The 16,077-nt window shown below is 49.5% G+C and overlaps 1 protein-coding gene across 13 annotated transcripts in view; it reads right to left on the bottom strand.

Moving 5' to 3' along the window:
* KDM2B (lysine demethylase 2B) overlaps positions 1-16,077 on the bottom strand; it is a 133,314-nt gene that overhangs the window by 29,389 nt on the left and 87,848 nt on the right. The gene's annotated exons all lie outside the window — the stretch shown is intronic.

The raw sequence follows: 16,077 nt of genomic DNA on the forward strand, positions 1-16,077 counted from the left end.
CTCGACTAATGCCTGCTCAGGCTGCAGGACCCAGTTCAAACACTGCCTTCTCTGGGCAGCCCTTCCTGACCGCCCTGCACTGGGCCCCTGTCACAGCATAACTGTCTGTTCTCTCATGGGTCTTCCGTTTGAGACAGGGACTCAGAAAGGCAGTTATGGAGGGTGTCTTGTCACCACTGTCCCTCGACAAGATGGCTGGCACCTAGCATGTGCTCAATAAACCAGACCCCAAGAGAATGAGACAGTAAACCCTAAGGAACTGATTTCTGAGAACTTCTCCCTGTGACTCAGGGAAACACAGACAGGCAGATGAACAGAAAGTGGTACTAAATGCTGAACAGGGCACAAGCCAGCCACATGTCCTGCTCTGAGGTCCTTACAACCTGGCCACCAGCCCCAGAGCCTCTTGCAAACCAGGATCAGAGACCAGCCGCTGGGACACTGTCCACCCAGGATCAGAAGTAGGAAGGACCAGGATGGTCGGGAAAGTGTCTCACCTGAAGCACCTTTCTGAGTTTGCTGAAAAATGGTTCATCCCTCCGTCAGAGAGACACACCCTCACCCCAAAACTATCTGATCTAATTGGCATCGAATCCTTAAAGCCCATCTCAGCCAATTAAACAAGCTTCAGTCCATCTCAGGCTTTTCATTTAATTGCTTGTCATATGTGGATCCCTAAACAAAATCCCATCGCTCACTAGCTCCTGGGCCCAGAAGTGTGGTTATGATGTACCACAGTGCAGAGGATCTTCCTTCCAGGGACCCCCTCTCCCAAAATGCATACAGCTCCCCACCCCCAAACTACTGGGGCTGCTTAGAAACTTACAACCACATCAGCAAGGGAAACAGCCCATGGTTCTCCGAGAATCAAGCCTTGACCCCCATCATTTTATCCTGCAGAGCCGTGGTCCCTGTGCAGACCCGAAGGTCCCACACACACCTTTTGGTACTGACACCTTAAGTGGATCCCTTCCCTCAGATTTTTTCCCCAAAAGCCTGCAGCATTCAAGGAAACTGCAAAGCCTCTGGTGGTGAGGCACCCACCTCAGGAAGTGCTGCGGCTCTGGATCTTTATCGCTCTGAACTCCAAAGAGGAAAGGAGACCCAGCTCCACTGGCTCACGTGTCCTCACCTCCCTGTGCCCTGACCCTGCTGCTCCCACAAGCCACCCCACCCGGTGGGGTGAGGGGCTGCCCCAATGCAAGTTACTCCTCCTGCAAGCAGTGGAGGGCCTCCCCACGCACCACAGCCCAGGGAGGTCTGGGGCCCCTAGTCATGGACATGGGCAGTTCTGCAGCCGTGGCACCACCTGTCAATTCAGGTCAGGTCTTGCTGCCAGATGAGTAATGGGAGAAAAAAAAAAATCAGTTTTCAGAGACTTTAGATTTGAGAACAGCACGTAAGGGACTGTGGACCTGAAAACTAAGCAGCAAGGAGTGCTGAGTGGAAGCAGGGATGACAGGGACGGTGACAGCAGTGCAGGTGGGTACTTGCAAGTGCCTGTCATCCTGCTCTTCGTTTTACGTATGATATTACCTAATTTCCCAATAATAACCCTACGAGAGATGCCATTTTTCAGATGAGGAAACTGGAGCTAGAGGTTAAGAGACCGGCTCCAGGTCACGGAGCCAGCAGAGGATGTGTGTCTAAACACTAAAACCACATCTAAACACTATAAACCACAGCGACGCACAGGCCAAGTAGGACAAGAGACCCCAGAGTCCATGGGAACTGACCACACGCCCTGGAAGGGGCCCACAGCTAGTGCCTTGATGCCCTTAGTAGGACAGGTGCCAATAGGAGGCGCAGAGAAGCACATCAATTTCCAGAGAAATGGAGACCAGGAAGGTTTCTCCCTCTCTTCACAGCCTGGAAGACTCTCTGGTAAAGAGCACACATCCTGTTAGCAACCCACTCCTCAAATCCCTGAAACATGGGCCAAGGGGTGGGCGATTCAAAGCCTTGAGTCAGGTACAGAGAAGGCAGCCCATGGTTCAGGCTCCAAGGACAAAACCAGAGGTGAAGGGCTCACACTCTGACCCTGGAGCAGGAGAGTCTAAGGACTAGTTTCTCTGGTGAAGGACCGAGAAAAAGAAAAAATTTCAGGAGTCCAAACATGGCTCTTGCCTCCCACTCAGGAGCGTCAGGTATACATAGCAGCTGAGCACCTCTGGCCTCTCTGGCCACTCAAAAGTAAGAGAGTTGGGTCGATCCGGCCACAGTCACAAAGCTTGTACTTGACTGTGAAGCAAGCCCACCTTCCTGTGCTTTCCAAAGTTCATTCTCATCTGAAGAGGCACTTTTCCAAACGATGAAAAAAACCAAATCCGCCCGGATCTCGATGGCAGCTGAGACATCCTGGAAAATGACAACGCCTTGAAGGAAGAGGTATAAGGGTGGCTGTTTCCAAAGACCTTGTTTCAGGCCCTCTCTGCCAGGCTGCCAAACAAGCTAGAAAAGCTGATGCTGCCTGTAGCTTCGCGGGCCAGCTTGCTGGTCAGGAGTCAACTGAGCAACACTTGTAATGCAGGATACTCCTTAAGACCACTGAGAAAATCAACAGGTAAGAAAGACATCGAAGGGTCTCTATTAGGGAAGGTGAAACAAGCCTCGTTTTGGCTTCTGTCCTAACCTCTTTTCGGTTACATCTAAAGGTTCACAAACCAATACTCAATTCTGCTCTGTCCTACCTGTGCATCTATTCATTCAAGTAACCCAGAATGCCCCTTTGTTAATTTCAGCCTGAAATGTTCTTCTCAGCAAAAGGGAATGATGGCATCCACTGACTTCACATACAAACCAGCCTCCCAAACCCCAAAGCCGTTTGTTGATTTTATCAGCCCAGAACTCATATCCTCAGCTCCATCTGGTTAGGAAAATTGAGTCCACACACCCATACACACAAATCTTAGTATTCCAACACTTCTTCTCCATCAACATCTCTCAAGTATCATCCTTAAAAGGAGTACTATTGATAAATATTTTTTAAAATAAAATTTTAAAAGGAATACTATTGGGCTTCCCTGGTGGCGCAGTAGCTGAGAATCCACCTGCCAATGCAGGGGACACAGGTTCGAGCCCTGATCCGGGAAGATCCCACATGACGCGGAGCAACTAAGCCTGTGCACCACCTACTACTGAGCCTGCGCTCTAGAGCCTGCGAGCCACAACTACTGAGCCCGAGTGCCACAACTACTGAAGCCCGTGCGCCTAGAGCCCATGCTCCACAACAAGAGAAGCCACCCAATGAGAAGCCCGTGCACCGCAACAAAGAGTAGCCCCTGCTTGCTGCAACTAGAGATAGAGAAAAGCCCGTGAGCGGAAACCAAGACCCAACACAGCCAAAAATAAAAACTAAAAAAAACAAAAAGGAATACTATTGAGGTAGTTCATTTCATTCCACAAATATTAACTAAGTGCCTCTTATCAGATCCTATTCTCCAGAATATTCATGGGCAGAACCTTCAATCCCTCATTTCTAAAATACTGGAATTAACATTACTTGGATTAACCTGAATTAGTGAAAAGATATCCCATGTTCATGGACTGAAAGATAATATTGTTAAAGGAAACAACAGAGAAGTTTCCAACTAAAGTGGAAACAAAGTGGTCCGCAAATTCAATGCAACCCCGAAGAAAGTCACAGCTGGCTCATCTGCAGAAATTGAAAGGCTGATCCTAAAATTCATGTGGAGGGAATTCCCTAGTGGTCCAGTGGTTAGGACTCCACGCTTCTATTGCAGGGGGCCTGGGTTCAATCCCTGGTCAGGGAACTAAGATCCCGCAAGCCGTGTGGCATGGCCAAAAATAAAATAAAATTTAAAAATTAAGATGAAATTCATGTGGAAACGCAAGGGACCTGAAATAGCCAAAACAATCTTGCAAATGAAGAACAAAGTTGGAGGACTTACACTTCCTGATTTCAAAACTTACTATGAAACTACAGTAAACAAAACAGTGTGGTAGTGGCATAAGGATGGATATACAGATCAATGAACTAGAATTGAGAGTTCAGAAATAAAGCCTCACAATATTTATGACCAACTGATTTTCGACAGGGTTGTCAAGACAATTCAGTGGGGAAAGAACAGACTGTTCAACAAATGGTGTGGGGATAAATGGATATCCACACACAAAAGGATGAAGTTGGACCCTTACATCACACAATATAAAAAATTAACCCCAAAATGGATAGAAGACCTAAATGTAAGGGCTAAAACATAAACTCTAAGAAGAAAGCATAAGGGTAACTCTTCATGACCTTGGATGAGGCAATGATTTTTTGGATATGACACCAAAAGCACAAGTGACAAAAGAAGATAAACTGGACTTCAAAATTTTAAACTTTTATAAAGCAGAAACTAACACAACATTGTAAAGCAATTATACCCCAATAAAAATGTTTTTAAAAAAGACACAATTATAAGTATAAAAAATTTTTTTTAACTTTTGTGCTTAAAAGAGCACTATCAAATAAGAAGAATGGGAGAAATTATATGCAAATTATACACCTGGTAAGGGTTGTATCCTTAAGGTATAAAACAACTCAACAATAGAAAGACAAATATCCCAATTTTAAAATTAGCAAAGGAGGACTTCCCTGGTGGCGCAGTGGTTAAGAATCCACCTGTCAATGCAGGGGACATGAGTTCGAGCCCTGGTCCGGGAAGATCCCACATGCCGCGCAGCAACTAAGCTCGTGCGCCACAACTACTGAGCCCATGTGCTACAACGACTGAAGCCCGTGCACCTAGATCCCGTGCTCTGCAACAAGAGAAGCCCGCACACCACAACGAAGAGTAGCCCTCACTCGCTGCAACTAGAGAAACCCTGCGCGCAGCAAGAAAGACCCAATGCAGCCCAAAATAAATAAATAAAATAAAATGAGCAAAGGATTTAAGCAGATAATTCTCCCCCCCCCGAAAAAAAGATATACAAATGGGCAATAAGCACATGAAAAAATGTTCGACATCACTAGCCAATAGAGCATGTGATCTATGCTACAGACTCATTCATTCACCCCCTCACTCACACTTTCACCCACCTACCCACCCAACTGTTTTCTGGCTGTGAATTATGTACAGACTCAATGCTAGGTGCTGGGACTACAAAGATGAGTAAGATGTGTTTGTTCCATACTCTCAAAGGCACTACAGTCTGGGGGAAGAAAGACATGTTACCACATAAACACACTGCAACACAGTGATGATAATATCAAAAGCTAACATGTGCTGAAGCAACACTCTTTTCAATATTTATATCGATAACCTATGAGGTAGGGACTATTATCATCTCCATTTAGAAATAAGGAAATAAGGAAACTGAGGCACAGTGCAGTTAAGTAGTCTCCCCAATAAATGAGAAGCCGAAATACCCAGGTGATGGCTCTAAAGCCTGGGCTCTGGCAATGCTGACCCAGAAGGAATGCCTCATTTCACTGGGAAGGGAGGCTGGGAAAAGTGTCAGACACAGGGGGTGGTGACTAAAACGAGTCTTAGAGGGAGGATAGGACACTGCAGGCCAGGAGTAGGGGTGGGGTTAGGGAGTGAATATTCTAAGCAGAAGGAAGAGTAAGATAGAGATGTGAAACCAGATAACACATTCAAGGAATAGCTTGATATGACTGCTGGAAAACTGCCCTGAAGTGGCAGGAGCCTAAACCTGCAGGCCCCGTACGCCACATTACAGAAGTAGTGGCCCCTGTAAGAGCAGTTAAAGGACTTACATGCAGGAGCAACATGATCGTATTTTGGCAACACTGGGGGGAGTGAATTTTTTTGGTGGTGGGCAAGATGAAAGACAGGGAGATGAGCTGAGGATGCTACAGTAGTCCGGGATGAGAGTTATGAAGGCTTGAGTAGAAGCCATAGAAGGAATGAGGAGGAGGGGATGATTCAGGGACGTTTTAGAAGCAGAGCCGGTTTAGAAGACCCAGGAGGCTGACTGCACAGGGAGCACGCAAGCAGGAAGAGTCCTGGAAGACTCTGAGGTTTCGAGCTTGAGCGACAGAAGAACAAGGGGCTCAGGAGAGAGAACTAGAAACCACCATGCACACGTGGAATCTGAGGGACCCACGGGACGTCCAAGGAAGGTGGCCAGCAGCAGCCAGGAGGGACCGGCGCTGAGATACACAGCTGGGGATCAGCCTTGCGTAGTGCTGAACTACTTAATACTTAAGTCCACGAGGTTGTTCAGGGAGAACGGGCAGAGTGAAAAGAGGGTCCTGGGCAGTACCTTCAAGACTGAAAACATCCAAGGGCCGGGTGAAAAAGAGCAACCTGCTAAGGAATGGCCAGAAAGGCAGGAAAAGCAGCAGGAGCCTGTGGCATCACTGGAGCCAGGGAAGAGTTTCAAGAAGGCAGCGGGCTAGAGTTTCAACTGTCAAGAGGAGTCAGTGAGAAGAACAGTAAACGTGGCTGTCTGTTTTTACAATTCAGACAGTTCTTTGTTCCTCACCAAACTGCTGCTAACAGGAGCACACCGACGCTTAGCCCCATGAAGGGTAGCCAGAGCCCCAAACAGCGTGGAATTCCTTGTCGTGCTAACGTTGCCTTCAACTGTACAACAAATTTGTTTCAACATCATGTCTGTTCCCAAATCTTCAAGTATAATGGATATCCCAGGAAAAGCTGGATTTTAGCTGTGCTGCAGGGCCCTTAACACACACCTGCAGACTCCAGGGAGGGCTTACGGTTTGTTTACATCCTGAGAGTAAGGAGCAAGAGAATGAAAACACAGGAGCTACCAGAAACCCAGGGGATAGGCAGACCTCTGGAGAATCTGAGGAAAGCTAAGGACCTTTTCCCTAGAAAAATGCCCCTACACACAAAGTCACAAAACTTTCGTATGTAATTTTGGGAAACTTCAGGGACCCATATGAAAACTTCACTCTTTAAGCAATTATAATGAGTAACACAGTGGTTATAGCCATATAAATTTCTGAGATCTTCTTCAGCATAATTTCCTAATTTTCTTTTTGATTTTGGCCACACCACACGGCATGCAGAATCTTAGTTCCATGATCAGGGATAGAACCCATGTCCCCTGCAATGGAAGTGTGGAGTCATAACCACTGGACTGCCAGGGAATTCCCTCTAATTATTTTTTTTAACAAACAGGCAGTAATCATTTTTAGTAAAAAATTTTTTTAAAAAAAGGAATAATTCTATTTTCATTTCAAGGGTTAAAAAAACACAAGATGGAATTCTCCTTACTAAGAGTCCTTCTTTGAGTGGCATCTCCTCAAACTAAAAAGCAGAGCTGAAGAATTTTCCAGCATGTTCTGCACTGGAGAAGCAAAGGAAATCCATGGGAGAAGGCCCAGCCAAGGCTCTCTCCTGCCCCGGGCCCAACATCTGGAGCAGCGGAAACCCAAGCTGCTGTGGGAAGGCATGGGGCAGACAGGCCAGCCCAGCAGGACAGGCATAAGGGAGCCTGATACCACCCAGGACTGAACACCAGCCTCGAGTGGGGACGAGGGAAGGACACAGACTTTTAAGACAGAGCAGGCAAAATTCTGATGAAGGATGAGGGGCTAGGCTCAGCTGCAGGGACAGACTGGGCAACAGAAATGTCCCAACAGGGTCTCCGCTGGGACCTTTCACACAGTAGGTGGCCGAGCATACCTGCAAGCCTACACTCCAAGACTTCCACCCCTCCTTGAAGGAGACGACTTTTTTTTTTTTAATTTTTATTTATTTATTTATTTATTTATATTTTTGGCTGTGTTGGGTCTTCGTTGTTGTGCGTGGGCTTTCGCTAGTTGCACCGAGCGGGGGCTACTCTTCATTGCGGTGTGCGGGTTTCTTAATTGTGGTGGCTTCTCTTGTTGCGGAACACGGGCTCTAGGCGTGCGGGCTCAGTGGTTGTGGCATGTGGACTCAGTAGTTGTGGCTCATGGGCTCTAGAACGCAGGCTCAGTAGTTATGGCACAGGGGCTTAGTTGCTCTGCAGCATGTGGAATCTTCCCGGACCAGGGCTCGAATCTGTGTCCCCTGCATTGGCAGGCGCATTCCTAACCACTGCGCCACCAGGGAAGCCCGAAGGAGACTTCTTTAGAGAAGAATGGGGTCTACAGCCTGCGAGCTACAGACTCCAGAGGCCCTGGCTCCAATTTCAAAGGCACAGATGCCTTAGAGGTCCTTAGAGGAAGCCACTCTTCTCAGGCCCAAGAAATTGTGGGGCTAATAAAAGTTGAGGAAAGGTTAGGGGAGACAAGCAGCAGTGAGCCGCCGCCTGGAGGGTCGGCAAATGCAGGGTCCATGGCTGACAGCCAACTTCTCTATTGGGACTATGGGGAAAACCTGCTGCCCAGTGGCCTGGCTTAGAGATCATCTCCCTCAATGTACCTGAGAGGTAGCATCATCTTAAAGTGAACAGGCGGGCTTCCCTGGTGGCGCAGTGGTTAAGAATCCGGCTGCCAATGCAGGGTACACGAATTCGAGCCCTGGTCCGGGAAGATCCCACATGCCGCGGAGCAACTAAGCCCGTGAGCCACAACTACGGAGCCTGCACTGTAGAGCCCGTGAGCCACAACTACTGAAAGCCCGTGCGCCTAGAGCCCGAGCTCTGCAACAAGAGACGCCACCACAATGAGAAGCCCACACACCTCAACGAAGAGGAGCCCCCGCTCACCGCAACTAGAGAAAATCAGTGCACAGCAATGAAGACCCAACGCAGCCAAAAATATAAATAAAATAAATAAAGTGAACAAGGCAACCAGAAGAACTTAAGTTGCTAACAACTCCAGAAGTGCCGCGATCGATCGAGCTGACTGATGCGAGGAGGAGGGAACGAATCCAGCTACAGGAAGTATGGGTCCTCACGTGATGGAAGTCTCTCTCAGGAGTGGCAGTAAGTGAAAAGGAGACACAAGGAGTCCTATCTGATGTAGTGTCAAAGATGATATCTATCATAGGCCATAGGGTGTGGTCGAATTAAAAAACCAAAACAAGGGCTTCCCTGGTGGCGCAGGGGTTGAGAGTCCGCCTGCCGATGCAGGGGACACGGGTTCGTGCCCCGGACCGGGAGGATCCCACGTGCTGCGGAGCGGCTGGGCCCGTGAGCCATGGCTGCTGCTGGGCCTGCGCATCTGGAGCCTGTGCTCCGCAACGGGAGGGGCCACAACAGTGAGAGGCCCGCGTACCGCGAAACAAAACAGGTAACAGGAACCTCACCCATGAAACACCAAAGTGCAGTTAACACTGAATACAAGGGTCTTACGAATGACCAGATGCAGAAAGCGTACACTGTTGGCAGGGATTAGGCAGATCCAAACTGAACTGAAAATTTTCAGACCAAGAGTTGAGGTATGAACTAAGCAGCAAAAACTGAGAACCGTTCGCATGCTGTCCTACTGACTTGATGAAAGTTCCAAGCCAAAACCGTTTGGGCTGTCTCTGGGTTCCCCCGATTCATAAGACAAGTGAGATTCAGGATCACCTCGTAATATACATCAGCCTGAAAAACGTCCAACAAAACTGAGAAAATACACTTTAACTTTGCCTCTGTCATATAAAACCACTTAATAATATGTGGGTTACGATTTAAATGCAGCATATATAGTACTTCCTCAACGACGCCTGACGGAAGGAAAAAACGTTCTACATCTCGGCCTCAACATTCCAAAACATCTTCATTCCACTGAGGAAATGCACCCGAGCTTATAAGTAAGCATCTTATTCAACTAGTCATGTCCACACGATAACTCAACCCGTCTAATGCTTTATTCCTCAGACAAGTCTACCCAGCCCGTACCCTGTTTCAAATATCGTGCAGATTCTACTTCGTAAATCAACTTTCTTCCCCTGCTTCCTAAACACGAATCTTCCCGGAGTAAATTCACACTGTAAACACACCCAGGGCTTTGTTTTATACAGATTTCTCCCCCCTGGTCCCAAGAGAGGTTGCTTTCCCTTCTAGATCCAACCGAGGCCAAATACTGCCATCTGGGGTCACGGCTTCCTCTAGCCGCTGCCGCCGTGGAGCGGACTCGCTGGGTTCCGGATTCCCCGCGCCGGCCCGAGCCTCGCACCCCTTCCTGTCTCCGTCTGCCCACGGTGGGCGGCGGGCGCGCGGCGCCCAGACAAAAGCTCGGGCCGTCGGGCCCACCGGCCCCGGGCCGCCCACCCTCCGGGCCGCGGGCGTCCTCCAGCCCAGAGGCCGAGGGTCCCGGTGCAACTTCGGAAACAGAAAGGAAGGAGGCGCCGGCGCCCGCAGGTCCGGGTGCGCCCAAGGCGGCCGGCACGCGCGTGGGCCGCAGGCGAGGGCGCGAGGGGAGGGCGAGGCGCGCTCGGCCGCCCGCGCCGGCGCCCGCAACTTGCCCGCGGGCCGTGGCCCGCGCCCCGCAGGGCCCGCCCGACGGCGAGGCCCACATTGTCCCCGCGGCACGGCCGGCCACCCTCGCGCACAGACGCTCGCACACGCCCCCTGCCCCGGCCGGCTGCGGGGCCCGCGGCGGTCGGGCGACCGCCGGCCTGCCGCGCTCCTCCAAGCCCCGCTCGGGCCCGGCCCTGGCAACCCCGCCGGCGGCGGCTGCAAAACTTTCTCCTCATCGTGGCGGCGGCGGAGGCGTCGCGGCCGCCCGGGGCGCGTCAGTCACTCGGTCCGGGAGGTCGGGCAGGCGGGCGGCGGGTCCCTCCCTCAGCCCCACCCCGGGCCACCGACCTGGTCCGGCTCCGATTCATAGTCGTCGTCCTCGGCGCTTACGGACATGGCCATGGCTCATGGTGGGCCCAGGCTCGCGCGCGCTGACATGGCTGGAGCGGCGCCGCCGCCGCCGCCGCCGCCGCCGCCGCCGCCTCCGCCCGCCCGGAGCAGGCTCGGCTCGCCCTGGCTCGGGCTCAGGCTCGGGCTCGGGCTCGGGCTCGGGCTCCCGCTGCCTCGAGGAGGGAGCCGCGCCGCGCGCCTCACACGCCCGCGCGGGAGGGGGCGGAGAGGGGCCGGCGGGGGGAGGGCCGGGGGGCTCATGCATATGCATGAGGCGATCCAGGAAGGGGCTGGCCCCCCGGACCGGCGGGCCAATGGCGCGGCCGCGGCGCTCGGGCCGCACACAAAGGGAGCCCGGCCTGCGGTGACACGGGGGCGGGCCCGCCGAGGGCGGCCCCTCGCGGCCGGAGCTCCGGGACTGGGGCTGCGTGGGGGCGTGCCCCGCGCCCCGCCCGGCTCGCGCGCCGCGGGGTGCACATGGGTGCCTGCACGCCGCCGCTGCTCTAACAGGAAATGCACGCCCGACCTGGGGTGGGGTCTTTTGTGTGGTCCTGCGGGGCGTCTCGCAGGAGCCCCGGGATGCACGGTCACGGGGAGTGGCCCTGCACGAGACACCAGGCACGGGTCCCTGTGCCCCCCAGCAGCGGGCACACGGGCTCTCGGGTTTGCACAAGCTCTGGGACCAGGACCTGGTATGCCTGCGAACCCGGGAGTCCGTAGCCCCTGCAGGCCCGCTGGCCCGGGTACAGTCTGGGGAGCCAGTTCCCCAGGATGCCGGCAGTTGTGTTGGGCTGGTCCCCTAACGTTGCCCTCTTCTACCCTCAGGTTTGCCTTTTCAGGTCGCGAGGGAATCAGCGTAAAACGTGGGGTGGTACAGACAGGAGTTCCAATCGAGCTGCCTGCCTTGGAGGCTGCCAGACAGAACACCATGAATTCACTCTTCCCTGAGGTGGGTGCCCCACTCTCTTGGACAGGAACCCCCGCTTCCTGAGGTGCCCAGGGGTCGATCTCGGAAGGGGTGAGGGCAGGCCAGAACCCAGTCTCCCAGAAGACTGGCAAGTGCCTGAAGCTGGCCCAGAAGGTGTGGGTTTCTAAATTCTTAAACTGGAAACATTCCTAATGCTTACTCCTAAAGCAGCCCACCCTTGCAGAAAACTCTTAACTGGAAAAAAAAAAAAAGTCTAGGGGGCACTTATGCCAGCAGCCCTTACTCTGAAGGAGGAGCTCAGTGACCATTAGCTAGAGTGATCAATGCTGTTATAAGCATCAAAACCACAGGTAAACTCAAGCTAAGGAGCAGAGCGACTTAGCTAGGTAGCTGGCATACTCATCATCTAACTAGGAATGTCCAAGGTGACACTATACATGCACCAGTTTCTTCATCTGTAAAATGGGAAGGTTTGCCCAACCAAAGGATCAGAGGCTTTCCCAAGAAAAAGCTCATTAGCTGTGAAATCTGGTGACCAATTGTGCAGTGTCGTCCAACTGTTAGTCATGCCCAGGCCACTGGCCATGAAATACACTCTGAGAACAGAAGGGATCCACAGGCAGGTCATGGCCTGGGCTTTCAAGGAAGGCAGAATGTGTAGTGGACATAAAACTCAGAAGGCTTCTAGCAGGGAGTCCACAGGAGTGAATAAATAGGGATGTCAGTTTTACTGAGTGGATTTAAAGTCCCTCTGAAATGTATACACCCACTGACACTATGGGGAAAAAATCCCAGCAGACCTGCTCTTTACCTGTTCTGAGTTTCCTTCCTCCCTTCTTACATTTTTCACAATTCACTCAAGGTTAACAAAAACTTGTGGTTTTGGAAAGAATACACCCCCCTCCATCTCAGTCCACCCCCCAAAGTCTCAGCCTTTATAAAACTACCTTGTCTGGACTGAAGTCTGTATCTGATGTATCCCATGACCTCTTAGGGGCCACTCCACCCAGAAGGAAGTCCCTTAAAGAAAGAGAGGCTGAAAAAAATGCTAATCATGCTTTCGCTTCACTGTAATTGGTCAAAACTGCAAGGGTACAGAGATACACAAATATCATAATACCTCAAGAGAGGTATGGAAACAGGACTTTTTCTCAAAGGTCTTTCTCATTCCGTATCAGGAGTGCAAGAATATTTAGACTTGTCTTTGGGCTGATTTCTCCTGAGAATTCTCAAAGGCTCACTTCTGTATTTAAGGAAGTAAAAAGTTCTCATTTATCATAGTTCAAAGAAGAGAAAGGGAAAGTGTTGATAAACAGAAGCTGCAGCTAACACAAAACTTCCTTCCGTCACATCATTTCTGAGCTAGAAGGGGCCTCACCAGACCCTCTCACTTTACAGGTAAGGAAACTGAGGCTCAAAGAAAATTAGGAGGTAGCTCTGAAGCCCAGGGTTCCTTACATAACACCATCCAGAGACCCCCTCCAGGGGTCCGGACAATAACAGCAGCTAATGTTTACTAGGCATGATTGAAGGGCTAGACCCTATGTGAAGTGTGGTGTAGATACATCTCATTTATTCTTTTACACAACCCCGAGAGGAGTGTTCCATTGTTCACCCATTTTACATATGAGGAAACTGAGGCACATCGCTGCTAGGAAGTGAAAGGGCCTGGATCTGAACCCATAAGCAGCTGGAGTCTGCAGCCTGGGCTGTTAATCACATCGCACCAATGCCTCGTGCCAGAGACTAGAGGAGGATGCCAAGTGAAACCAGTGTAATCATCCAAGTGAAATACTCAGACTTACGCAGAAAATTAACTGTCCCTTACTAAATTTTGCAAATTCCGTGTTCTTAGTTCAGATATTTCAGGACGGGTAGGTATGGTTTTGGTAACCAGTCTGCTGTCTGATGGATCTGTGGGGGCTGATGGGGAAGGAGGTGGGTCCTCTCCAGACTCTAACAAGGCTCCTGCCAGCAGTCACCGTTCTAACATCTTTTTTAAAAATTCCTTTTCTGACACTTGCAAAGGACCTCTTAACATCTCTACTTCCTCGATCAAGCTTCCTTTAGCTAACTGGTACACACAACTATCCAACATTTGTTTTGTGTTAATAGTGTGCCGGACTGTATATAAAGTACATTACGCCACATTTGCACAGTAGAACTGCTACCTTAAAATTTAGCATTTATATTGTGCCTTAGGCTCGTCCTTTCTCCCTTTTGACCTCCTTTTCAAGTGACCCTAAGAACTGAATGGTCTCCCAGCTCCACTTAGCCAAGGCTTACATTCTTAGAAAGAGTTCCCCAAAGCTGATGCCACCAGGGCACTGGTGCTTGTCCTGAACCAGGAGGATCCAGAAGTCTCATCAAGTGGCGAGGAAATAAAACAAAAACAGATGGAAGCCAAGTCAGCCTCGGTCACAGCCATCACCCATTTCCCTGCTTTCTCTCTGAGCGTCATTTAATGTTCTGGTCTGCCTATCAGATCATGACACCGGGAGTGATCCCAGTCTGCCCAGAGATTTTGCCCAGAGATTTTGCCCAGACTTAGCCACCGAAGGGCACTGCAGGCTGTCCCAGGGCAGGGACAGGTAGTGACCTAAGGTAAAAGGAAGAGGGCAGCCATCCCCTCCAGTCTTCTCCATCCCCATATCCAGGAACAGGAAGGCAAAGGGACAGACTGGATAAGTGCCCCCTGGAAATCTGGGATCCATAGGGGAGGGATTCCCTGGCACGTGGCCCTTTTCCTTGTGCCCATGTCACAAAGGACATGGCTAAAGCTTGGGAACATTATTTTCCAGAGGATCGGGTCAGGGAAAGAGAATGAATTCTCTGTGTCCAGACCAGTAACTGGCTGGCACGCTCCTGAACCAAGGGACACCATTTGTAAACGTGTCCCTAAAGAAGGAACAGAAATGATACAAAGGGTTGCTTCCTAATACACGTAATAATGTATGTTTAACAAGCAATAGAGAAGGCATGCTTCAGCTATTTTACTATTTGTCTCTGTTCTTCAATAGGTTTTTACCGATTAACAGCACAAGGACAAGGTCTTTTGCAGAGTTATTTTTCTAATAAAACATAAATAAGAGAAATTTTTGCGTCGTGTCACACAGCAATTTAGAACTAATTCCAGGGTTGCCTGGCTAAAACTATGGTTCAAAGAGTGACCGTATGACAGACCAAGGGCTACAGTGATTTCTCTTAAGGAAATTACTAATGTTATTTAATTGCTTTTTATTTTCCCCCTGAAGAATCATTCCACAAGCATTTAAAACCCACAGATATCTGTCACATGGGTCCTTTAAAGAGACCAAGCTTTCCATTAAATAGGGTTCCTCTCCTAATACTGTCTCCTTAAATTACCAAGATCAACCAAAGAATATTTACGTTCCCTGGAAGATTTGTGACTGTGCGCAGGATTTTTTTTAATTAGCTAATTTAACAGGTGACTGGCATAGATCTGAGAAATGCTTCCCACCATCCACCCCATTTCCAACTCAATCACTGACCTTAGAAGGTTACTTCCCTTCTCCATTCATTTCCCTACAAAACTCCAGGCTAAGGCTGAGCCCTCAGACAATTCAGACAAGATTAATGGATGCACTTTACAATCCCACCCCCCACCCCCAGAAAATAGGGGCTAAAAATACATAAAATGCCAGTATAATTCGGGCCTACAACCGGGACTTTTGTAATTTAAAAATATTTCTCTTAACAAGACCAAATCTCCCCCTTGGTTTCCTTCCTTACCAGAGCACCCAAAAGACCAAATCCAAAGTTTACTCAAAATGGGATGATAAAGCATACAGTAAAGAGGCTTAAGAGGATTAAAATTAGCAGCTCTGTTCACAATGATCAAATGGTGGAAACAAATCAAATTCTGTGCATTGATGAATAGGTAAACAAAATATGGTTTCTATCCATAAAATGGAATATTATTCAGCCATAAAAAGGAATGAAGTGCTGACACAAGCTACAATGTGATGACTCTTGAAAACATGATGCTAAGTGGAACAAGCCAGACACAAAAGGCCATATACTGTATAATTACCTTTATATAAAATATCCAGAATAGACAAATCCATAGGGACAGAAAGCTGATTAGTGGTTGCCAGGGGCTGGGTGGGGGAAGGGGGAATGGGGAGTGACCCCTAATGTGAATGGGGTTTCTTTTGGGAGTGATAAAAACATCTTGAAATTTAGAAAGAGGTGATGCTTGCACAACATTCTGAATATACTAAATATCACCGAATCCGTACTTTAAAATGGTTACTTTTAGGCTAGGTGAATTTTACTTCAATTTTTAAAAAGTGTGTATGTGTGTGTGTATATATACTTTTTTTTTTTCTTTTCATCAGTCATCCTTTAAGAGTGATCTTAGTTCCTATTCCTAAAAGGTAACCTGGTTAGGAAATGTAGCCCCTAAGTCCTGGAGCAGG

The sequence above is a fragment of the Phocoena sinus genome, chromosome 14 (assembly GCF_008692025.1).
Source record: "Phocoena sinus isolate mPhoSin1 chromosome 14, mPhoSin1.pri, whole genome shotgun sequence".
NCBI lineage: Eukaryota > Metazoa > Chordata > Mammalia > Artiodactyla > Phocoenidae > Phocoena > Phocoena sinus.